The sequence below is a fragment of the Meriones unguiculatus genome, chromosome 1 (genome assembly GCF_030254825.1).
Source record: "Meriones unguiculatus strain TT.TT164.6M chromosome 1, Bangor_MerUng_6.1, whole genome shotgun sequence".
Lineage (NCBI taxonomy): Eukaryota > Metazoa > Chordata > Mammalia > Rodentia > Muridae > Meriones > Meriones unguiculatus.
Window position 1 is genome coordinate 33,466,929 of NC_083349.1, and position 25,693 is coordinate 33,492,621.

At 42.2% G+C, this 25,693-nt stretch overlaps 1 protein-coding gene across 2 annotated transcripts in view; it reads left to right on the plus strand.

Moving 5' to 3' along the window:
* The window catches only part of Gna14 (G protein subunit alpha 14), a 153,473-nt gene that overhangs the window by 57,074 nt on the left and 70,706 nt on the right, over positions 1-25,693 (plus strand). The gene's annotated exons all lie outside the window — the stretch shown is intronic.

Genomic DNA, 25,693 nt, shown 5'->3' on the forward strand with positions numbered 1-25,693 from the left:
ATTCCCTGCACTCTGCCCAAAGTTTGGCTATGAGTCTTAGCATCTGTTTTGATACCCTGCTGGATAGAGTCAGAGGCCCTCTGTGGTAGATTCCTGTCCTGTTCCCCATTTTCTCCATCTTCTGAGGTCTATCCCACTTGCCTTTCAGAATGAGGATTGAACATCTTACCCAGGGTTCTCCTTCTTGCTTATCTTCTTTAGGTGTACAGATTTTAGTATGTTTATCCTATATTATATGTCTAATATCCACTTTTAAGTGAGTATATACCATGTGTGTCTTTCTGTTTCTGGGATACCTCACTCAGGATGATCTTTTCTAGTTCCCACCATTTGCCTGCAAATTTCATGATTTCCTTGTTTTTAATTGCTGAGTAGTCTTCCATTGTGTAAATGTACCACAATTTCTGTATCCATTTCTCAGTTAAGGCCCATCTGGGTTGTTTCCAGCTTCTGGCTATTATGAATAAAGCTGCTATGAACATGGTTGAGCAAATGTCCTTGTTGTGTACTTAAATATCTTTTGGATACATGCCTAAGAGTGGAATATCTGGATCTTGAGATAACAGTATTCCTAATTTTCTTAGAAAGCACTAGATTGATTTCCAAAGTTGTACAAGTTTATATTCCCATCATCAATGGAGGAGGGTTTCCCTTTCTCCACATCCTTTCCAGCATGTGTTGTCATTTGAGTTTTGATCTTAGCCATTCTGATGGGTATAAGGTGAAATCTTAGGGTTATTTTGATTTGCATCTCCCTGATGACTTACAGACATTGAGCATTTCTTTAAGTGTTTCTCTGCCATTCAGTATTCATCTATTGAGAATTCTCTGTTTAGCTCTGTACCCCATTTTTTAATTGGATTACTTGATTTGTTACTGTTTAACTTCTTGAGTTCTTTATATATTCTAGATATTAGCCCTTTGTCACATATAGGGCTGGTGAAGATCCTTTCCCAGTCTGTATCCTGTCATTTTGTTCTGTTGACAGTGTCATATTGGTGGCTGGGCTCCTGGTCCTTGGCAAGCAAGTGTAAACTAAGAACTTTCATACTAGGACTGGTGCTACAACTCAGTGCAGAATGCTTGCCTAGCATATATGCTAGAGGCCCTAAATCAACCTGCAGCACTGGAGGAGGAGAGAAGCACTTTAGAGGAGACACTAAGGTGAAGCTTTTCAGTTTCATGAGGTCCCATTTATTGATCTTAGAGCCTGTGCTGTTGGTGTTCTCTTCAGGAAGTTGTCTCCTGTGTCAATGAGTTCAAGGCGTTTCCCCGGTTTTTCTTCTAACCGATTTAGTGTGTCTGGTTTTATGTTGGGGTCTTTGATCCACTTAGACTTTAGTTTTGTGCAGGGTGATAAGTATGGATCTATTTACATTTTTCTACATTAAATATCCAGTTAGACCAGCACCATTTGTTGAAGATGCTGTCTTTTTTCTATTGTATGCTTTTGGCATCTTTGTCAAAATCAGGTGTCCATCGGTGTGTGGGTTTATTTCTGGGTCTTCTATTCGATTCCATTGATCCACCAGTCTGTTTCTATGCCAGTACCATGCAGTTCATTCTCCCCATATCTCTTCAACATAGTTCTTGAAGTCCTTGCTAGAGCAATATGACAATTAAAGGCGATCAAGGGGATTAAAATTGGAAAGGAAGAAGTCAAAGTATCACTATTTGCAGATCATATGATAGTATGCGTGAGTCACCCCAAAAATTGTGCTAGGGAACTCCTACAGCCGATAAACACCTTCAGCAAAGTGGCTGGATACAAAATTAACTAAAAAAAATCAGTAGCCCTCCTATATACAAAAGACAAATGGTCTAAGAAAGAAATTAGGGAAACAACACCCTTCACAATAGCCACAAAGAGGACCTAAAGTACCTTGGTGTAACTCTAACCAAGCAAGTCAAAGTCTTGTATGAAAAAAAAAAAAAACTTAAAGTCTCTGAAGAAAGAAATAGAAGAAGATGAAAAATCTCCCATGCTCATGGCTTGGCAGGATTAACATAGTAAAAATAGCCATCTTACCAAAAGCAATCTACAGATTCAATGCAATTCCCATCAAATTACCAACACAATTCTTTACAGACCTGGAAAGAAAAATTCTCAACTTCATATGGAATAACAAGAAACCCAGAATTGCTAAAACAATACTGTACAATAAAAGATCTTCTGGAGGTATCCCCATCCCTGATCTTGAGCTGAACTATAGAGCAATGGGAGGTAGAACTTTGTCCGCTGATGACAGTGCTAGGAAAAGGCAGCCACCACCTTTGAGAGAAGGGCCAAGTTGGTGTTTTTTAAACACCTTGACTTGAATCACTAAAAGGCTTGAGTCTTTGAAGACTCTCACTCAGTGCCTGTAAATGCCTCTGTTCCTTTACACTCATCAATGTGAAACTCTTTCAGTAGGGGTAAAAGTTATTGTAGAGATTCTTTCCCTGAAGTAGAGATGTTAAAGAAATTACAGAGCAGATAGTCAACCCCCTTTTCCCCAGATCAGCCAAATGAGGTGTCCAGACTCATGTAGCTTGTTTCTTGAGTGTATGCGTTCTTGAGTAATTTCAGTGTAACACAACCTCCCTACCCTGCCTTAGCTCTTTGCGCAGTCAGTGGCTATGCGTAGTGCCTTGGTGTCTCCTCTAAAGCGCTTCTCTTCTCCTCCAACCCTGAAGGTTGATTTAGGGCCTCGAGCATATATGCTAAGCAAGCATTCTGCACTGAGTTGTATAGCACCAGTCCTAGTATAAAGTTCTTAGTTTACACTTGCTTGCCAAGGACCACGAGCCCAGCCGCCGATATTTTGCTGTTCCCATGGGATTTGTTAGCTGTCTGTGCATGAGCATGGCATCGCCCCTTCGGAAGTGCTGGAATCAAACAAGGAAGACACACTTGTTTCTGAGCACTTGGCAGCTGAGGTGGGGTTCAGGTGTTTGATGTCTTTAGTTTGGCAGATTGCGCTCATATTCTCACCGTAGCATTTACCCTGACAAACATTTACTTTGTTTCTGAGGACAGCCACCAATTGAGGAAGGTTTATGGCATTTGTCAACTGTTGTTACAAAGCTGTTGCTGGATGGAGGAGAGTGGTATCTCCATAAAGATCGGGAGGGTGAGTATAGCTTTCCGATCAGGGAGAAAATAAATTACTTGACTGTACAGCGAGCGACTTGGTTGTGACAGTGCTGTGGGGAAATGAAAAGTTCCACTTACTGGAGTTAAAACGCCATATTAAAAGCTAGACAGATTCATCAAATTGAAGAGTCTCAGGGTAGGATCCATTAGTATCCTAAGATGAAGATGTTACTCTGTGGACAAGAAATCCTGTCTCTGTGTCCAAAAAAGATGATAAAAAAGACACTTTATTGTACCATGTGACTGAGATCTTGGGGCCTATCCTGTGTAATGGCTTTTGTTTGCTGTGAACAAAGAGACTATCAAAGACTAGGAGAGTTATTTTATTACCACTCGTTTCAAAGTGAGAGAAGAGAATGTTCCTATGTTAACCCACAGGGAGCAAGAGTAGGTCGAGTGCCCACACACCTATAAATATAAATTCCAACTCAGAGAAATGTTTTCTCTTCTAATAATCATTAATAGGCCCAAAGCAACCTGAAAAAAAAAAACTCACTTCAAAAAGACCATAATGATCTCTAAATGGGAGGTGGCCTTTTTATTTCTGCCTTAGATACCTTTCAGGTGAAGCTTGATGGCTGTGCTGATACGGGGCTGGCATTAAAGACTCACCTGATTCCGGTGGCAGCCACAGCACTGTAGGTTTAAAAAGCCTAAGTGTAGTGTGGCATAAAAGTCCAAGTGTTTTGGCTGCTGGTGGCTCCTAGTTGGATGCCTGCCACCCTAGTTCCTGCTTAGAGATTTTCACGCAAGCTGGTCCTCATATTGTTTATTCCTTGTTTTCCATCTTGCCTTTATCACTCCAGGTTTATTGAAGTCTTAATGATCTCCTCCACCTCTTCTTCCTCCCCCACTTTCATATAGCCCAGGATGGTCTCAAAAATCTGTGGCTGAGGATGACCTTAAACTTCTGATATTTGTGACCTGTGACCTAATAGCAGCTGATGTGACTTGTTGAAATATTATTATTGAGTACCAACAGCGAGTTGGTTTATCATTCCTGGTTTCTGTTGTTAATTCTGAATTACCTGGTTCTATAGAGCATGCTGGCTGTTTGCATGGAGCCACAATGAATATTTTAAAAAATTACTGTTACAGCAATTACGACCCCAAAGTTCGTAACACATTCTAGTTGAATCTGGCCTAATCTTATTTTAAAATATATGGAGTCTCCCAGATAACAGATAGGCAGCATGTTTTCCCAAGTTTTTAAGGAATGAAATGCCCTTTAATTACTGGGCTTTACAAATACTGTATTTTTGATAGGCTCAATAACCTTCTAAAAAGTCTTTTTTCCCCCATTCATTTTTTTATTTATTTTTTTATTATTAGTTACATTTTATTAACTCTATCCCAGCTGTATCCCGCTCCCTCGTTCCCTCCCAAGCTCTCTCTCCCTCCCTCATCTCCCTCCCTCTCTCCCTCATCTCCTTCCTCCCTCCCTCCCTCATCTCCTTCCTCCCTCCCTCCCTCATCTCCTTCCTCCCTCCCTCCCTCATCTCCTTCCTCCCTCCCTCCCTCATCTCCTTCCTCCCTCCCTCCCTCATCTCCTCCCTTAATGTATCTTCACGGAAGAGTGGAGGAAAGAGAAATACTGGAAGGCGGAAGTGATCAGGAAAGGAAAGAGATTTAAGATCAGGCTGGTAGATTTTTTTTTTTATTGGATTACTTCTCAGCCTGTTCTTCGGTTAGTGGATGTTATGAGTTCTTTTTTGCAGACGGAGCGCCTTGTTTCTGTCCCTTAATCTGCTGTTTTCTGAGAACATCATGTCTCTCGTCACTGTGCCTTTCATCAATTCCTTATAACTTGATGGCCAAGCTCCCTCATTGCTGGTGAAGACCACCCTGGAAATGAGAAAATACCTCCATCAGATTGCCCACAGGCAAAACCACAGAGGCATTTTCTTGATTAGTGATTGTTGTGGGAGGGCCCAGCCCTGGGCCAGTGCTCCTGGTTGTACAAAATACAGTGAGCAAAGAGAGGCAGGAGGAGCAAACCAGTAAGAAGGACTTCTCCACTGCCTCTGCTTCGGTTCCTACCTCTAGGTCCCTGCTCTGAGTCCCTGCTCCGACTTCTCTGGATCATAGATGCTAACCTGTTAGCCAGCTAAGTCTCTCCTCCCCCAGGTTGCTTTTGGTCAGAATGTTTTATCACAGCAATAGAAAGCGAACTAGGACAGCAGCTCACAGAACCGGCTACACCTTCTCACCCCTATTTAAAGCTCCCACACATGGCTCCTGAGCCATCGGCTCTTTGGCCAGCTGCTCTGATAGTTAATTCCTTCTGTTGGTATCCTTTATCCCTGCTTTGAGTTGGGCTCATTTGTAATTACATTTGGTCCAGAATTTTTAGGTCGTTGGAAGGTCCTCTTGTGAGGTGGATGATGCCAAAGGGGACTGTTCCTGGGCTTCCATCACATTCTCGGGTGTCTTTAATGATTAGGCAATACGAACAGGAGCCCTACGTATATCTTCTTAGAAGCTCAAGGGCAGTGGTTCTAGAGCGTCTGAAGGCTGCAACCCTTTATTTAATACAGTTCCCAATGTGGTGACCCCAACCATAAAATTTTCATTCCTACCTCAGAAGTATAATTTTGCCACTGTTAGGAATCCCACTGTTGGAGATAGAGGGTTGTCAAGGGGGGTCACGACCCACAGGTTGAGAACTACTGTGGGTTAAGGGCCATTCATAGCTAGATGTGTATTGCGGTGTTTGGCTTTCCTTATTAGTTAGTCCCTGACCACCAGGATCAAGAAAGAGCATGCTGCAATTATATATATATATGTGTACACACATACACATATATCATATGATATATATACATATGATATATGATATATATATATACATATATATATCAGGGGGTGAGTTTATGCCACTTGGTGTGTAAAGAGATTTTATTTTCTATTCAATTAAAAGTATAAGCCAAAGATTCACCAGGCTTGGTGCTTCACATAGTTCAGCAATGAGATTCTCTTGACAGTGAATCTCATTAGAGCAGTGGTTGCCAGGCTTTCTAATGCTGCGAATCTTGAATATAGCTCCTCATGTTGTGGTGACCCCCCCCACCATAAAACTATTTTGTTGCTACTTCATAACTGTGTTTGCTACTGTTAGGAATTGTGATGTAAGTATCTGATATGCGAGCTACCTGATACGTGAGCCCTGTGAAAGGCTTTGAGATTTTATTCGTATCCTAGCTTTTTTTCCTCCCCGCTCAGCCAGCTGTGGGTTTTGCGAAGGCCGTTTCTTTGCGGTCTGCCCCTCAGTTCTGAGTAGAAACAGAACAGGGGAGAGAGCCTGGTTGTTCCAGTAGACTTTGCCAGTCTTTTCTGTGCCTTTCAGGAGGCCCGGGTTGGCTAGTGAGAGGAACTCTCCCCATATTCCTGTGGGTCTGTCCAGTGGCTCACAGATGTCAAGTCTCCATTTCTAGCTTCTGAATGAAACTTTTGGTCAATTTTTGGTCAGCTTAAAAACAGGTAACTGCTGCTCTCCATCGCATGTGTTTTAAGCAAGTATTTGCAGTATGTTTTGTGTGCCGAGAGTTCTTCTAGGCACTGAAGAGAAACAAAGATGGTTCCTCTTTCCTTCCAGAGCTTACAGCCCAGCTTGCCTTGCTTTCCCTCCTCTGTTTCTTTGTGGTGGTTGTTTTGGTTTTGTTTATTTTTAAGACTGTATTTTAATTAGAATGTTTCTCTCTTCCCTTTCCTCCCTCTCAACCCTAACATATACTACTTGCTTTCCTTCAACTGTTACTGTGTGTATATAAGTATTGGTGTAAACGTATATATTCTTAAATGTAATCTGCTGAGCCTATGTAATGTTACTTGTATGTATGTTTTCAGGGATGACTGTTTGGCACTGAGGAATCAGAGTGTTCTTTCTCGGAAGGACCTCTACTCCTCCTCCCAGCTTCACTCTGTTGTCTGAAGTTCTTTGTGTAGGGTTGAGGGCTTTTCCCCATCCAGTTTGGCAAAATTGTTGGTGTCTTCCTTTTTCAGCTCATGTTTGGGTGATCATGTTGGTCATTCTTCATGAGTATGGCTTCTGGCAATTACAAGGAGACACAATCTCACAGAAAACTCCCAGATCCTCTGGCTCTTGGAATCTTTCTGTCTCTTCTTCTGCAATGTTTCTTGAGCCTTAAGATGTTGGAAATGTCTTGTGGATTAAAAGATTTGTTTTTCCTCCTCTTGGCCCCCTTTGATTATCTAAGATATTTTAGGCTCAAAATATGAGAACAGAAAATACAGTGTGGATCAAGCCATGGAGAAGTTCTCACAAACTTTTGCTAGCCACACTGGAGTAGGTTAGCTTTGGAAACTGCCTCCTAAAACATTAGGAAGGGGAGCTGGACAATGCAGCGGTGTCTGTAGGTGGAACTAACTGTATTCCTGTCATTCATTTTCTTTTCCATGCTCTCATTCAAACAAAGAGTGAACTCCGGATTCGAATATATATGCCATTAAAAAGTTAACTCCCCCCTCTTTTTTTTTTTTTTTTTTTTTTTTTTTTACAAATTCATAGTAGCAGAAGCTGTTGGGAGTCAGTTTACCGACAGAATTTATGCCTGAAAGGGACCTTACATTTGACATGCCATGTGAGAAACTCCAGAGTGTGAATCATGATAGCAAAGTCTGAATTCTTATAAATATGGGAATTGAAACAAAAGCAGATAAATGATCTTGTTTCCTGAAAGAACTAGATAAAATACGTATGGGCATAATGTCTGGATGTGCATAACAGATTTATATTTGTTAAATATATATATGTTTGTTTGTTTATCTTTGAGACAGGGTCTTGCTATGTAGTCTAGCCTTGCCCAGAAATGAGAATTTTGTTACTTCAGCCTTCCAAGTGCTGGGATTATGGGTGTGTGTTACCCTTTCTACTTGGAGACTTCTTTGGCAAGATCATCAGTAACTAATAAATAGTGTTTGAGAGCGAACACCTGGGCCTGTCACGTGGCTATTCCTATCAGTTTCTGTACATACAAGTCATTCTGAGAATAGTGTTTGCCAGGAACTTCAGGCCCTTAGACCTTAAAAGAAAAGAAATCTTGTAAAAGATTGAGTCTTAAAAAACATTCGAAATGATTGAAGAATAGCTCCCAAGATTCAGGGTTTGGCCAGGACTGGAAAGCAGAGGAATACTAGTGGTTATGAACTAACATTCTTAGAGGTCAAGGTGCACTGCATTCTGAAATCACAGGCATTTTTTCCTTTTAAGTGTAGAAGGTACTTGAAACATCTAAATGGCGCTTAGAACACCAGCATTTTGAGCTGTATTGTTCCTGCTGGGAGCAGGCTGATCTTAGAATGCATATTGGGCATTACTGAGTCCTTTCAGTCTTTTCCAGGCTAAATTTTATTCTTTGCTAATTTCAATGTCTTGATGTGCTCTTGATGGGAAGTGTATGTGACTAGTTGACATAGCTATTTTGAAGAGTATTCTAGCGTGGGTCTGAAAGTTTCAGAAGCTCAGGTGACCTTGTGACTTCAAGTCTGCTGCTAGGGAGCAGTGCCATGTGCTTCTTGCTGAACTGGGTTTTGAACCCTGCACTGTTAATAAGCTGAGCAGATAATTCTCTGTCCTCCAGAGGCTGTCTCGCTGATTGCAGCATTCTGACCGTTGCACAGTAGATGACAGTTAAGTCCCCATCTTTGTCCTGGAGGCAAACAGCCCCTGCCAAGGACCACACAATCTAAAACAATGTCCACTGTGGTATTTGGAAGCCTCATGTTTTATCATCATGGCAATTGTGAAAGTAAACAGAAACAGGTGAAACTGGCTATTTTTAGTATTGTGCTTTATTTGATCCAGTTGTCTAACATTATCACAGCGGTATGTAATACATAAAAGTCGTCAGTGAGATATTTTACATATTTTCCAGAATTAGGTATTTAAAATCTGGAGTGGGGCCCGGAGAGATTGTTCAGTTGGTAAAGTGATTGCTATGCGAACACGAGGCCCCCGGCTCAATCTTTAGCTCCCATGTAAAAAATTGAGTATGGTGACTCGGGCTTGCAGACAAGCAGATCGGTGGAGCTCACAGTAAGCCCCAGGTCCCAGTAGGGATCACCTCAAAAGAGTGGAGCACACCCAAGGCTGACCTTTGGCCTTTGCGTACAAATGCATGTGCACGCACGTTGACCCACACATGCACAGTCTCCAGACTGGTACCTATTTTACCCCTGAATCTGACGGCTAGTTGATGACTAAAGTACGTTCTGTATCCATCCCAGTCAGCGGCCACCATGTGGCCCCCCTCTCCCGGAGGGGACAGTGGAGATTTAGAGGAAGGGGCTTTCAACATAACTGGGGCAAGCTTGTACCCAGCAGCGGCTGCAAACGAGGCAGAGAAGGACTAAGCGGGTATTGTTAAGGGGAAACAGCACAGCAACGTGGCACGTTGAAAAATCTTTTGAAAAGTGAAATCAATATAGGATTGTCATGCTGTGTATAGTCACTGGTAGATTTGTGAGTCTGTATATGAATAAGTGAATAGAAAGAGTTTTGGAACAACACTCTCCACGTAGCGGACTTTTGGAGGTACTGGCCAATGGAGAAAAATAAGGGGAAATGCATTATTGTGAAACTTGCATAATAAGGCTTTAGATTTGTGGGCTCACGGGTCTAATGGTCTTTATTGATCAGTGGGGCTGTGCACCAGAGTCATTAGGTAAACATTTCCAAATTTCTTATTGGCTCCCACACTGGACCTATTAAATGGAAATATCTTAAGAGCTCAACACCAAGCTCTTCAGATAATACTCCACTGTGGCTTGGATGGAGAGAGAGGTAGGAATGTGAAGAGAGGAGAATGAGAGCTTCAGTCAAGGTGTTGACTAACCCGGAGCCATTCAACTGCGTGACAAGGCTGGCCAAGAGAGTCTTTAAGCAAGTCTAGGCAAACTCTTAACAGACAAAGGTGCCAGGATGCAAGACCATGGGGCTGCATTCCACAGACAGTGTCTAAAGAAAGGTGTTTAGGCCTGAAAAGTTGTTCACTTAGATTCATGAGTCATGGCCAGCATTTGATTGGAGTACTAGGTAAAAAAAAAAAAAAATCTCATATTGAAAACCCTCCTGCTTCCTCCTATTGCTGTGTTCTGCTTGAACACATAGCAGCTACGGGGTTGGTGCCGCTGGAGGGAAGGGAAGCCAACTTAATTTTATTTGGCAAGACAAGCCCATTCAGAATCAGGAATATTTTGTACTGGATCCAGGATCAGCGTTGGTCAGGAAGCAGGTCTCTTACGTGTCTGTTTTCTATTTCTTTTGTATGCAGAAAAGAAAAGAAAGCAAATGGCTGTTTGTCAGTATTTAGAGCTGGTATTGGTCCTAGACACCCCCAGAAAAATGCATGTCTTAGTGGGTGTTCTGTTCATTTATCCTGGAGTGAAAAGGCACACTCTCTGGTTACCATAGAAACAGTCTTACCATTCTAAGGAAACGGATCTGGTATTTCCCTCCTAATGATAACATATAACAGGAGGACAATGGGTTTACACTGGATTTCACTGTAAGCTGATAAGGTTCCTTAGCAAATGAGCCGCCTTACTTGCCTTTAGCTCCTAGGTTTACATTTATTGTGCATTTGTGTATGATGAAGGTGTGATGTTCTTATCCTCTGCCACCGAATTGCTTCATTTGTGGGAAGAAAGCCAAATATTGGATTGGTTTTATTCGGTCATGAGAGTCATTGGACATTCGATAATGTACCCATATTTTTTGTTCTTGGAAGCTGGAAGATCGAATGCTGAGATCTGTCTCTGACAGGGACAGAGATACTCTAATTAAGACCAGCGGGAGGCCCCAAGCTCTCAAGCCGATTAATCCAGACAAAGCCGCTTAAAATGAGCCTGCTGACGGCAGGGTCCATTTCACTGAAACATCTCATTGAAAATTGTACAGTGGAGAAACTTAATTGAATTTCATCTGGAAGAGTAAATTATAAGCATGAAGTTGCTTGATCTTACATTTTCAGAAGTTTAAGTTACAAAGTTTAAAAAGCCTAGACATGTAAGTTAAATCAAGCATCAAATAAGTACTGAGTTTTTTGGTTGTAATTTTGGGGGCAGAACATAACAGCAAATGAGTGTGTCCCACTGGACCTGGTTAAGCATAAGTAGACTTTTCAAGACTTCTTCCATACCCCTGTTGGCCGCAGCCTGCCTTTCCACGCTGTTTCGTTTCCTATAGTCAAGTCTACTCTAGCTTGACGGCTCTCTTCTGTGTACCTTCACCTACCACATATGTGATCTTTTTTGGGGGGAGGGGGTCTTGTCCCTCTGTACTTGTCACATAGCACTCTTAGGTTTAGTCCCTATTTGTCATTTAACTGATTTTTAATATTTATTTACTTATTATCTGTCTGTCTATCATCATTTATGTAAACTCAGTTAGGCACTTTCTTTTCAGGATATGGAGAGAGGGGATGCAGCAAGCCAAAAGTTTTACTGGGTTGGGAAGATTAAACTATTTCTATAAAAGTTTTGCAAGTTGGAAGAGATTAAAGGTGTGTGTGTGTGTGGGGGGGAGATTTATGGTGTTGAAACCCAGTGTGCTTCATCTTTGCTGAGACTATGCAGCTTTTTCTTTTTCTCCCTAGGCTTTTCACTGCACTTGCCTGCTCTGTTTCACCATTGTTTACACGTGACTCTTGCAGTAGTTTATTTTCTATTGCTGTGAGCAGCTACTCAACAGAATAGCAATTTAAGGGAAGGAAACATTCATATTGGCTCCTGGTGTTAGAGAACTCAGACCTTCCTGAAGGCCTCTTGAGGTTGGGTAGACATCATGGCAACAGAAGCATTTGTGTTGGAGGAGGTGCTCTCTTTTTTGACAACCAGAGAGCCAAGAGATAGGACGGGACTGGGGATCCAAGCAGAGGCCCAAACCCGGTGACCTCACTTTCTCCATCTAGACCTCCTCCTAAAGTTTGTACTGCCTCCCCAAATAGTACCACTAGCTGGAGATCATATGTTCAACAGATGAACCTTTGGAGGGCATTTCACATCCAAGCTGTAACAGGTCGTTTCGACCATATCTGCTCACATAAGTTTTGTGAAAGAGGAGCTAGGGTGCACCCATACCCCTACACAAACAAAGACTTTCATGTTACCTATGTCAATAAGCCATTGTTGAGATGTGTTGAAGTGATACCTGTGTTTTCTGAATCCATATTGTTAATAGACACGTATGTATTTAGAACTGTTAGGTTTCTTCATGGACTCTCGTAAGTCCACAAACTTCTACAGACTCGCAGAACAGTAGAGGAAATCATTCTAAAGTGTATGTAGCTAATCCATGATCCTGAAAGCTGACCATGGATTGGAGGTGTCTCAGTTCATCAGTCAATGAAACCTCCTAAAGACAGTCAGTATTGGGTGGTCATTTGCACTTTTCCTGAGATGAGAGGGGTAAGGAAGAGGTGTTGCCTGAGAAAGAGAGGCCCTTGGTAGTTTGTTGGTATAAAGTATGTAACTAGGGAAATAAGAAGTGCAGTTGACGTTTATTAACTCCAATGATAAGCAGCTAAGGAAAGAATAATCAAATTCAAATTTCTTGTGTTTTGTGCTAAGTATTGGTTGTTTTAGTTACATCAATGTGGTCGTTAAATCCAAGTTTTTCTTGTGGTGATAAATGCATCTTCAAGTATGCATTCATTTCCATTTAGTACATTTACAATGTTGCGTAAACTATCCGTTTCTGGAACCTTTGCCTCACCCTTGAGAGGAGCTCATTAAATTCACGAAAGTCACCTTCTGTTCACTCTGCTCCCCTCTTCACCTTCCCCAGGGCCTTTAACCTTTATTCCTCCTGCTTCTGTGAACCTGCTGTCTTAGCTGGGCTTCTTAGATAACTGAGGTTAAACAATATTTTCCCTTTGTCTCTGGAGTTGCTCACTTGGCATAGTATTTTTAAAGTCCATCAACCAGAAACCCCTTCCCTTTTAAGGCTAAGTGATACTCCACTGTGTGTACGCACATTTCGTCTGTAACCATCGCTTGATAAACACAGATTTCTAACTCTGAGGGGGTTATAACCACAGCCATACCATTTTACAATCTCTCTCTCTCTCTCCATTCTCTTTTCAAATATTTCTTTTTCTTTTCTGGTCCCTAAAAAGAGATTTTTATTCCCAGACAACAAATTAGTTTCACCCTTCCTGGAAAGGCAGGTGAGATAAATTAACTGTTTTCTGTGCTCCCCTTGTTCTGCATTAGAGAGTGAGTTTCAGGCCATCAGTGGCTATATAAGAAGCTCTTACCTTCAAAAAAGTTTCAAGCTTTCTGAAACACTTTTAAGACTGGTGAGGAAAAAAAAATCAAACTGTTAAGTAATTGACTTTTATGGAAACATCTTTTTTCTATTTTGTTATGCATGGTTTTCTTATAATCACACCATAGTTCATTGTAACTTATTCGGAGGGTTTTAAAAGTAAACTGTAAAAACAGAATCGCTCCAGTTTGTTTCCATCAACCCTGAAAACAGAATCGTCATGGAAATTTCCAGAGTTGAGCTTTGGCGTCATATGATGCTTTAGAGCTCTCTAGGGAATTCTTATGGCAGCCAGGGGTGTGGCTCACTGGGTAGAGATGATGAGAACAATCTTCTTACTTAGCTCAGGAGTGCACACACAAACAAGGGTGTCTTTGGAGCATTTTCCATTTGCAAGTTTGGTTCAATGGTTTGAAAGCTGATCCTAAAAAAATGTGAACTCTTAAGCCATGACCAAGCCCCCAGAGAAAGAGACTGGAAGGATCTTTTGTGTACCACCACAACACTAAGTGATGTGGGCGTAATGCACACAGACGCTATTGTTTCTTAATGGATTTTTTTTTTTTTTGGTTTTGTACAAATCTGATAGTAAGAAATGGCCAAGGAAATTGATTCTGTTGGATCAATCACTCTTTTCACTTTAGTGTTTCCCCAGTATAAGCTTGCACTTAGCCTGAACACACATGCTTACCCTCAAGTATGGACACTTATCCCCAGTATGGGCACTGCCTTTCCCACATGTCTGCTGGCAAGCTATGCTCTTCTTTTGGAACCTACACTTCTGCATTCATGAAAGCATCAGGACATGGACGCCAGTGGCCCTCTGTCATTGCATCACCTGTCTAGAAGGGCTGGCGGTCCTTTCCCTCTAACTCCCCCTGTCTCTCTCATTTCATTGAACCCACGTTGTGGTCAATAACATGTCAAGCCTTCTACGCACGATGAGCTGCTTGAGAGCAATGCCGTGTCTCGCTCATATTTTGTCTGGGCTGCCCCTGCTTTGTTGAGCACAGCCAGCCATGCCCTAGCCACCGCCCTCCTGGGGGTTGTGCTTTGTTGGCATGTGGAAAATACAGGCCTGGGGTCCTGGGATGTAATTCTTGGAGATGCCAAAGCCTTGGGAAAGTCAAGTTCTTTTCTGAGTTTATGGGCAAATGAAGAGATGGAGCAAAGTAGTCTTGAAGGACTATTTCGATGCTGTCCTTAAAAATGTGACTAAAATCCCTCTCTTCTTTCTTCCCTTCCCCTAATCTTTTTATTCCTGTTTTACTCTCTCGTCTTCCCCATTTTCCTTTCTCATTTGTGCATTCATCTGATGTAGCCAAGCACTGCAGGCCTTGTGGGATAGCTGCATTTGAGGCTCCCAAATGTCTAATCTCCCATGGCTAATGTCTATCCGGCTGTGGCTCACCGCGAAATGAAGGGCTACAAGAAGGTGATTGCCTTTAAAAACATATTTGATAATCACAATTTAAAAAAGGTTTGTATGATTCACTGGTGAGATAAAAAGCAATGTTCAAGCTTTGATTGGACTGATTGGGGGAGAGAATGTTTTTCGGTGGGGGTTATATTTTCAACAGACTCTTGAAGTTTAAACTTAACTTCTAAATATTTTATTACTGACCTCCAACCATTCTTTTATATAGCCATAACTCACTTTTCCTTCTAAAAATGAGTAATTTTATAGCATGACATAATAACTCTCCTGGAATGTGGCTTTTTCTTCTATTTTTAATTAATTCTTTGAGAATTCATAGAATGTATTTTTATCATATTCATATTCACACATCTTCACTTCCCGATGCACTCAACTCCAAGTTCTCTTATTCTTTTAAACCTACTGAGCACAATTTATGTTGTTCAAGTACCCTACCGGGGATGACGTCACTGAAGAAAACTGACTTTTTTTTTTGCAGCAACTATGAAATATCGTTAGAATCTCAGTTAGTGGTGAGGCTTCATGCCCACCTCCCCTTTTGTCTGCCTTGAACTTGCACAGGTCTCACACGTGCTATCACCATCCCTGACTTGATATGCGTAACACCATTTGATGTTTGAAAATACCATTTTCTTGAAATTATCTACCACCTCTGGATCTTATCTTCCCTGAAGATATTTGAGCCGTGGGGACAAAGGGTGTGATACAGGGATCTCATTTAGGCCTGAGCACCCTCCAGTCTTCTGTTTTCAGCATATTGACCACTTAGGGTTTCCATATCCATTGTGATCTACTGCAAGAACAAGCTTCTCTGAAGGGGGTCAGGAGATACACTGCTGTTTGAGTATAGTAATAAGTCATTAGAACTCATTTTAATTATACATCTATTTAGCCAATAATAATAATAATAATAATAATAATAATAGGTCACCGGCCCTAGCAGAGAACCTATCAACTACAGATTTCTGGCTCCATTAACAATGCCAAGTTTGGGTTCCATTTAATAGCATAAGCCTCAGGTCAGAAAGTGGTTGGTTACTCTCATAGAATTCACACCACTGTTGCACCAGTGGGCATAGCTTGTCAGGCCAGTTGTAGCACACTGGGTTCACAGGTCGGTGAGACTGGTGATTACTTTTCTTTTTGTCGGGCGTACAGCACCTTCCAGCAGTATGAAAATTAGCAAGGATGAAGTTTCTAGATGGATACTATATTGATTTTTTAAGTGTTTTATGAGCCAAGTATGTGGCATCTTAATCAATATTGTCTTACATCAAGTTCTGGAGGGTAATCATGAGCACCAGCAATAATCTGTAATGTTCGGAGGTCTAGGCACCTCTCCATTGGGCAACAGCTCAAAAAAAAGGTAACCCATTTCTGGTACTGTTTGTTTGTTTGTTTGTTTGTTTTCTTTTTCTGATAGTGTGGTGTCTAATTGGGTATTAACCCCCCATTATAGGATAACTACACACACACACACACACACACACACACGCACATTTATTTTAGGAAGCATCTAGAGTGGTAGGTTTCTATATGGTGTTTTCAAAAGGCCTTTAGTGTTTTCACTCTCCATATTTCTCCCTCTCCCTGGCCCAGCCACTCCCACCCCCATTTAATCCCTCCTGTTTCATTATTCCCTTTTCCTCCTTTACATCACTGTATTCTGAGTGTCTTCCTTTGGAAGGTCCCTTCCTCATTCATAGTGCCTCACTTGTTCTCCAAACTGTAGGTATCTGGAATGTGCCATTTTATTGTAATTTTTTTTTTTTTACTAAATTCTCTTCAGTGCACCTGACTTATTTTTCCCTCAAGAGCAATGAATGAAAGTACCATTTTTCCCCCCCGATATCCACCAACATTATCAACTGGAGAATAGCTCAATTGGAGATAGTTTCTGGGTTAGGGACCATTTGTATTTATTTAAAAATTTTTTTTAATTTTATTATGTGTGTGTATATGTGTACATGGGGGAGGATGTAGAAGAAAGTGTCTTTTCAAACATCTAAAAAACTACAAAGAAAAACAAAAGAGCATTTGAATAGAGAAAACAGAACAATTTGTGGTCTTCAGTTTTCTCCATCAACCATGTGGATTCCAGGGATAGAACCCAGGTCATCAGGACTAATGACACATCCCCTACTACTACTGAATCATCTCACTGGCTCCATGTTTGCATTTTTTAAAGAAAAAGAAAAGGAACTGGAGAGATGGCTCAGTGGTTAAGAACAGTGGGTCAGCTATACCACTGCTAGGTATATACCCAAAGTTTGTTCAAGTACACAAAAAGGACACTTGCTCAACCATGTTTATAGCAGCTCTATTTGTAATAGCCAGAACCTGGAAACAACCCAGATGTCCATCAACGGTGGAATGGGTACAGAAATTGTGGTATTTTTATACAATGGAATACTACTCGGCAATCAAAAAGGAGGAAATCATGAAATTTGCAGGCAAATGGTGGGATCTAGAAAAGATCATTTTGAGTGAAATATCCCAGAAGGAGAAAGACAAACATGGGATATACTCACTTATATAGACCTATAAGATATGATAAACATAATGAAATTTATACACCTAAAAAGATAATCAATTGAGCGGACATGGGGTAAGATGATCAATCCTCGTTTAGAAAGACAGATGGGATGTGCATTGAACGTATGACAGGAGTCTACTGAGCGCATCTGAAAGACTCTAACTAGCAGTGTTTTCAAAGCAAAGACTCATGACCAAACCCTTGGCAGAGTACAGGGAATCATAAGAAAGAAGGGGAGTTAGTCTGATGGGGAAAGGATAGGAGCTCCACAAGGACCAAATATATCTGGGCACAGGGTCTTTTCTGAGACTGACATTCAACCAAGGACCATGTATGGATATAACCTAGAACCTCCACTCAGATGTAGCCTGTGGTAGCTCAGTAACCAATTGGTTTCCCAAAGTGAGGGGAACAGGGACTACTTCTAACAGGAACTCAATGACTGGCTCTTTGGTCTCCCCACCCCCGAAGGGAGGAGCAGTCCTGTTAGGCCACAGAGGAGGGCTTTGCAGCCAGTCCTGAAGATACCTGATAAAACAGGATCAGATGAATGGGGAGGAGGTCCCCCCATCAGTGGACTTGGAAAGGGGCACGGAGGAGATGAGGGAGGGAGGGAGGGAGGGACTGGGAGGGAATGAGGGATCAGGACATGGCTGGGATACAGAGTTAATAAAATGTAACTGATAAAATAAAATAAAATAAAAAAAAAAATAAAAAAGAACAGTGGGTCTTCTTCCAGAGACTTGGGTTCAATTCCCAGCACTCACATGGCAGCTCACAACTGTCTATAACTCCAGGTCTAGGGTATCCAAGTAGTGCCCTCTTCCAACCTCCATGGGCACTGTATGTACATGGTACACAGATGTACATGCAGACAGAGAGCCATATGTAAAAATAATATAATAAATTTAAAAACCAAAACAAGAGCACATAACTCAAGTATGTTAAAATAAAAAACTTGATCCTGGGGTGATAAACTCTTCTTATGTGAACAGATTGGAGTAGGATGCTTATATCCCACTATGATAAAGTTCTCTAATATGGCCTTTTTGTTTTCGTGGTGAATTTTACATGTTTATGTTAAAGTAACACGATTCACCCCCAATATAGTGCTAACCAAATATTCATCTTAAGCTCTTGAAGGCTGTTGATCATTAATATTTTTTGTATATCAGCCCTTGATTTGGAGTTTGTTTTTATATGCCATATAGGCCTGGGTTTCTTTTCCCCTGTGTATGACTAAGATCTAGTCCCAGTGCACTGAAATGGTCCTTACTGAATCTAACAACATAGTACCGGGCACACACATTTCCTGTGTGAGCTTTTCTCTTTACTCTGTCTCCTGCATGGTCTTGCTACACTAATGATTGGGGTTTCATTATTTTATTAATGACAAACACTTTTGAAGTTTATCTGAGCAACACGTGAGAATTGCTAGCTTCCTGATGTAGCTTAGGGATTTTGACCCACCATTTCTCAGGAACTGTTTTCACATTGGATCATGGCTCACAGGATAACTGACCGGGCTTCAGGGAAAGGGGAAGGTCCCAGGAGAAAACTCTAGTCTCAGCGGGCAGCAACTTCAGAGTCTGTTGGCCTGATGACTCAGGGCCACTCAGAGTGGGTGACTGAGAAGCTGTGCACATGGCATGATCCCTCACGCTCTAGTCTCTTACTGAGTTTAGTGCCTGCCCCAGAGGTACTTCATTGAGAGCTGGGTGGACACGGGGAGTCTAGGCCAGCCTGGGGTTCACTGGGTATCACAATCCACATGAGAAAAGTTAAGGTCCTGCTTATCTACAAGGAAGAGTTTTAGTTACTAAAAAAAAATTAGTTCACAAGTAGAGATCAGGTCCTTTAAGATAATCCCAAAACAATTCAGATTTTGAAGAAGAATGAAGAGAGAGAGACAGCCCAAGACTAGCTAGCAGCTGGCGATCAACCCTTGTGGCAGGACAAGGACTACTGATTAGTTTACTGATTTGTAGACACATACATTCTGAATGGGGCATGCTGAAATCTTCTTAGCTAACTTAACGAAGAGACTGAGTTTTTTTTCCCCTTTAAATCAAAGACAAAAAAAGAGCAGCGTACATGTCTGGAAGATGGGGAGGCAGGAGAGAGCAGGCAGAGTGCTTGGAAATCCTCCCCTTTTGGATAGGCAGAACCCAATTTTTTATCCACATATGGCTGAAAATAGAAACTGAACTGACATCAGCATCATCCTCCAGGTGAAATCTCAAGTCTTACTTTTGAAACCTTGTATAACAAACAAAACAATACAAGCAAACAGAAGCCCCCCAAAACCATACCAGCTGTATAAAGCTAATGGTGGAAAAGCATTTTATTCTGTCCATTAAAACCTGTAAATCATCTTGTTTCTCCTGAAGACAATTTGACCTTGGAAGAATCCTGCCAAAGTCTTGCATTTGGTTCCGTTTGGATTTCAATGTGGACATGATCTTTCAATTATAGGACATAAGATACACTGATGAAATAGCTACATTCAAGATAGTGTACATATACTTTTATTTAGTGTTGTCAAACTTTGTAGCAATGTATTTGGACCTTGAGAGCTTGTTTGGAGGTTCTAGTAGGAGAGTGCAGCTACTTATACACCCTTGGCCTAAGACTGGCCCTCTTCTGTTTGAAGAAGGTTGTCCGTTTCCATCGAGCACAGAGCTTTGGAAGGAATGTGCAGGGGGACGTGCGTGGGGCAGGGAGAAAGGAAGGGGACACGACATCTGCCTCGCCAGCCAGATCAGCCGAATCTACCTTGGCGATCAGTGGGGTAACAGACAGATCACCATCGCATCTTGTATTTGGAAGCTAGACAATGGTTATTTCATGGTGAACATTGTTCTATAGAAAGCCACATGACATCGTTCTTGATTATCCTGGGTATTTTAGGTGGTCCAGAAATACTAGCGGCCTCAGAATAATTGTAGTGCATCTAACTAACAATGGGTACCGTGTTTACACGCTTGCAACGTCTCAGGTCTTAAGCATCTGGGCTGAAAGATGAAGATTTTATCTGTTTTTAGTGTACCATTCTTTAATTGCTGAGTACATCCACACCAGAATGTACCCAGAGGAAACATGTCCTGGATAAAAGTTGGAAGAGAATGAATTTGGCTCTTGCTTCTTATCTCTTCAGCTTGAGTGCATATCAGGCACTCGCAGGAGCTGGAGGAGAGTGGATGTGAGCCCCGGCTGGTGTCCTCACTAGCCCTTCCAACCCCCAGAGCAGAGGACTTTATACGTGCTTTGCCTAGCACATCCAAGCTCAGGCCACACCCACCCACAGACATCTGTCTGTTGTCTTCCCTTCAGGCCTATGGAAGTGGACCCCAGTGGCATATTTTTCTCAGGTTAGGGAAGGGCCTGGAAAAGCCCCATTAACAGGCTCAGGGTTTTTGGATAGAGAAATCCCCGAGCCCTGAGCACCTTGACAGCAAGGCTGGAAGCTGAGGAGATGGTATGAACTCTGCATATTCACATTGGCTCTCTGTATCCTCTTCCTTTGAGTGCGGAGAAGATGAAAGAGGACCATAAGCAGACACTCGGAATCCGAGCTTTCTTGCCTAACTACGAGAGAGGTGCTGGAACAAACCCTGGCATACAAGAGCGTCCACAGGCTGCTGTGGCTCTGAAACTTTTCAGCCATTAAGCTGTTTTTACTCTAGTTGTGGGGAAGATGGAAGCTGAGATGAGAAGATTGTCAAAACCAGTGATAGCTAAGGGAGAACGGTTGTCCCGATAGTTGTCAAGGGAGTTGAGGGTGAATTGAAGCAACCTTGTAGTTGTAGCTGTGGAAGGCGGCTGGTTTCAGGTCCCTGGGGTGTCAGGAAGCATGGAAGCCATGGCTGGAAAGCTTAAATGCTGTCCGGGCTACAGCAGCTCCACACGTGTGAATAAGCTCGCAAGACGGCAGAGGCAAAGGACAGGTTTGGGGGAATATGGGCTGAGCAGGAGAATGTATGTCTTAATAAAAGGCTTTCAAATTAAGAGAGCTGAATGATGTTCCCACCAAATTAAATGGAAATTGGATCCCGAGTCCAAACTTGGATCGCTGGTAAAGAAATTAAACTGGCACCATTACATTGTGCTGATGCTTATCCAAAACCCGATGCTGGCTCACCTTTATCCCTTAAGTAATTCAGCTAAGAAAAATCTTCATCTAGAAATTAAGTATAGCTGGGCCTGGTGGTCCGTATCTTGCATCCCAGTTTTGGGAGGGAGGAACAGGTGGATCTGTATGAGTTTGAGACTAGTGTGGTCTACATAGTGAGACTGTCTAAAAAAAAAAAAAAAAGTGAGAGGAAGAGTTCAGGAGACAATTGTTTAGCATGCTAGCAAAAGACACATCAGATTCCCTCTCCTTTTCATGATGGGGGGCAGAAAGGTTGGCTACAATGGAAAGAGAAGGGGTGCGTGAGCCCCGGCCGCTAAAAACTAGGGGCACTTGCTGACTTCTGGGGGAAGGAGAGTTGCTTTCCTTAAATGCGATGGCATCTGTTTCTATGCCCCAGTGCATGGCCCCACACCCAAACGTATGTGATATGGCCAGAACAATTTTAAGTCATTTGGTTGTTTAAAAAAGAAGAAAGCATAAAGTTAAGGGATTAGGGAGGTGGGAGTGGGTCTTGGAGGAGCCGTTGGAAGAGTGATCAAAATATATTGTATGAAATTCTCAAAGAAATTTTTTTTTTTTTTTTTTTTTTTTTTTAGTTTAGCACACTTATAAAATGTGTAGGGATCCCTATTACTCTTTCCACTTCTGTAAAAAAAAAAAAAAATTACACTATGGTCTCTGACATGAACTCAGTGGCCAGCTCTCTGATCCCCTGAGGGGGTGTAGCCCTGCCAGGCGACAGAGGAAGGCAGTGCAGTCAGCCCTGCTGAGACCTGATAGACTAGGGTCAGAGGGAAGAGGATTGGGGAAAGGGCACAGGGAAGAAGAGGAAGGAAGGGGGAGGGACTGGGAGGAGATGAGGGAGAGGGCTGCAGCAGAGATACAAAGTGAATAAATTGTAACAAATAAATATATAAATAAAATTAAATTTAAAAAAAAAAATCCTACCATGACTAATAATTACTTCAGCCAGCAAGTGCATTAGTGTGAAACAGGCACTCTAGAGGGTTCTATAGGACTATACTCTTTGAATTGATGATGAATTTAGAACCTGTAAATGTGACCTTCTTTGGAAATGAGATCTTTGTGACTGTGATAAATGATGGGCCACTTAGAGTAGAATTGATTGACCTTAAATCAAAGATGGCCGTGTCCCTGCCTAAGAGAGCTGTGAGATGTGAGTATAGACACACAGAAACGGTGACTGGATAGTGGCCACAAGCCCAGTACCGAGCATTGTTAGACACGCTAGAGCTGAGGGAGAAGCAGGGAGTCGTCTCTGGCTGTGAGAACAAATTGCCATTATTTTAAGCCACTGGCTGGCCCTTTGTTACAACAGCTTATGATCATTTTTCAAATTTCATTGTTATTAAAAATATCACTAAGTTACTAACCCTAAAGACTATAATTCCTGCTTGTAACTTTGCCTCCTAAGGGCAGTGTCTCTCTCAACCGAAGACGCTGCCTTCTCTATCTCCATTGCCACCTTCCATCATTACCAATCATTATAACTGGTGTGTATTCACACACTTATTTCTACAGTGAGATGTGATTTTAATCCTCACAATAACTGCTGACTTAATGGTGTTATACACTCTTAATTAATGTCAAAGCCAGGCTCCAAAGAGTTTAAGTAGCTTCTCTAAGGCTATACTAGAATATTAAAATAAAAAATTAAAAAAAAGAACCAAAGTCTGTAATACGCATATGACCTGTAGCTTCAACAAAACACTGTCAACCTCAAAGCGATTGCCTTGTCATCGTCATTATACTATATCATATTTCTTCGACTTTCCAAGGGCGGGGGCCATGAGGACATGTTTGTATCATAGGGATGGAGCGAAAGTAAGACTCCCCAGACCATTCTTCTCTGCTTCTGCTTCCTTGTACTTCTTGTTGCTATGGTGGAGGAATTCCACCAAATGATGGAGATGGGGAGAACAAAGACCTTAATCCCTATAACAATAGAATTTCTTTTATATGTTTGGGAGCCTTTTGAGCTACATCAGTTTGAGTTTGAGTGGAAACGTGCCCTGCCCCCACCTTTAGGAGCCTGGTGGATAGATAATTGACACAGCTAGCAGCTGTCTTCGTTTCTTTTCCTGTTGCTGTGATAAAATATCACCACCAAACCTATCAGGCAAAACTTATACAGGCTCCTGCTATTATTCCTCTTGGTCACTTCCTAGGACTAGAAGATAAGAGTCTGCTGCTGAAGACAGCTGAAGACAGTTGCAAGATGTGCAGAAATCAAGATGGAGGCCACCCGGAAACTTTCTCAGAGCTGGCTAGCTTTGATAGTACCGGAGCATCACATCCCTTGACTCCATGTCTATACACTGTAGTCTGATGTGGCCTGAGCATCCCTTCCCTACAACCTTGCTCACTAACCCATTCTCTGAGGCTGGCTCTGCTCTCTACCTAGAGCTTTCTCTGACGAGCAAAACATATTTGCTCTTTCTAGGGCCTCTCTTTTACTTCCAGCTTTATGGTCTTAGCTCCATACATTGCCCTGTCAGGGCCTGCTCGCACCAACCCTAATAACTGCCACACATAATCAGCACCCACCCCCGCCCTTCTTTTGAACTCTCATTGGAGGCCTCTATGATATCAGAACTCAACTGTGCATGCCTGCAAAACCAGAATCATGTCAACAGTGGCGCCAGCGCAAGCTGTTCCTGGACTCATGTGAACCATGGCTTTAGTGATATCTAAGTGTCCTGATGGCTAAAGAGCAGGAAATTAATCTTAAGGTATTTGGAGGCATGAAGGGTACCTCAGTATGTGGGGTCTCTGCACACATCAGGGTAATCATCTACATAAGGCAAGAAGAGACTGTTTCAACACAACTTAGCGGTATTGGCTTAAACTTCTGGAGTCTGACCCCGGGGTTGGTTTTAGCCATGTTTAAGCACAGCATAATTTTGGGAAAAGGTTTTCTGATAATAACCCAATCACGTGTGTACAACAAAGCTTTAGACATATTTACATCGAAACTCTTTACAAAGCATGCATGTCCTCTTCCGTAAAGATGGAACTGTTGACTCAAAAACAATGCTCAAGATATGGGTCTAGGGAGAATGAAGGAGACAAACATAGTAATCAGTGGGAGTCAGGGCTGGCCTGGCCCTACAAAGAGTGCGGAAGTTACCTAGGCTGGTGTCAAGTACAGGAGACGATTCCCCTAAGAACGGGTTTATTGACTGAGAAGCAGTCTGGGTTTTATTGGTAGAAGAGTCTGGGATAAACAAACACAATAGTCTGGGGGTTTCAGATGTGGCCTGGGCCTACAGATAGATAGCACGGGTCACCAGGCTGTTTATTAACTACATCCATTCCTAGGTTTCCAGGTGGGAAAGAGGCAGACATCTCCTTTTGAAGAGAAAACCCCGAGGGTTTAACATTCTTGTTTTCCCGGGTCCTTACATGCGAGCACAGTGACCGCCTGGGTTCTTCCCTCAAGGGGAGGCCTCTGAAACAAGCTATCATTTTGAGACCCATGAGCTTGTAATGGCTCCCCCCGATTTCAGAGATGCACCGTTTTCTATCGTACCAATGTAAAAAACGCAGCTTCTTTCCCGTGGTGCAGACCTCTTTAGTAAGCGCAATGTCCTGGATGCATCTCTATACACTTTGCTTTGCTGAACAGCCTGTGAATTACACCGCTGAAGAAAAGGACACCCCTAGCCTTGCAACCACTCTCTCCCAGTAATCCCTCAGGGTGGGGGAGGGCTTCAGGGCACCTCTGCCACTCACAACAAAATGTTGCTGTTCTTATGCAGAGACTTGCAGCTGCGGTGAGTTCCTGAGTGCAATGGCAATGTCATGTCGGGAAGATATTTTTTGCTGCAAGTTTTCCCCCATCCCCTGGCTCTTGGGTTTCTTCTTCCCCCTCTTTCATGATGCTTCTTTAGCTCAAGCTGTGAATTTTTCAAGGTTTTGTTCTCTGTTGTCTTTGCCTAAATTCTCTTTGCTAATTTGGCTAGAAGCATCTGGTGAGGGAAGAATGGGAAGGGGGAGGGGGAGTGGAATGATGTAACTGTATTATATGATATAAAAAACGGAAGAGAAAAACTTCTAGGGAAAGCCACACAGTATCCTGGATCTATTCAGCCTGTCAGATCAGTCTGTTGCCTTTAACCATAGTTTCCTATAAGACC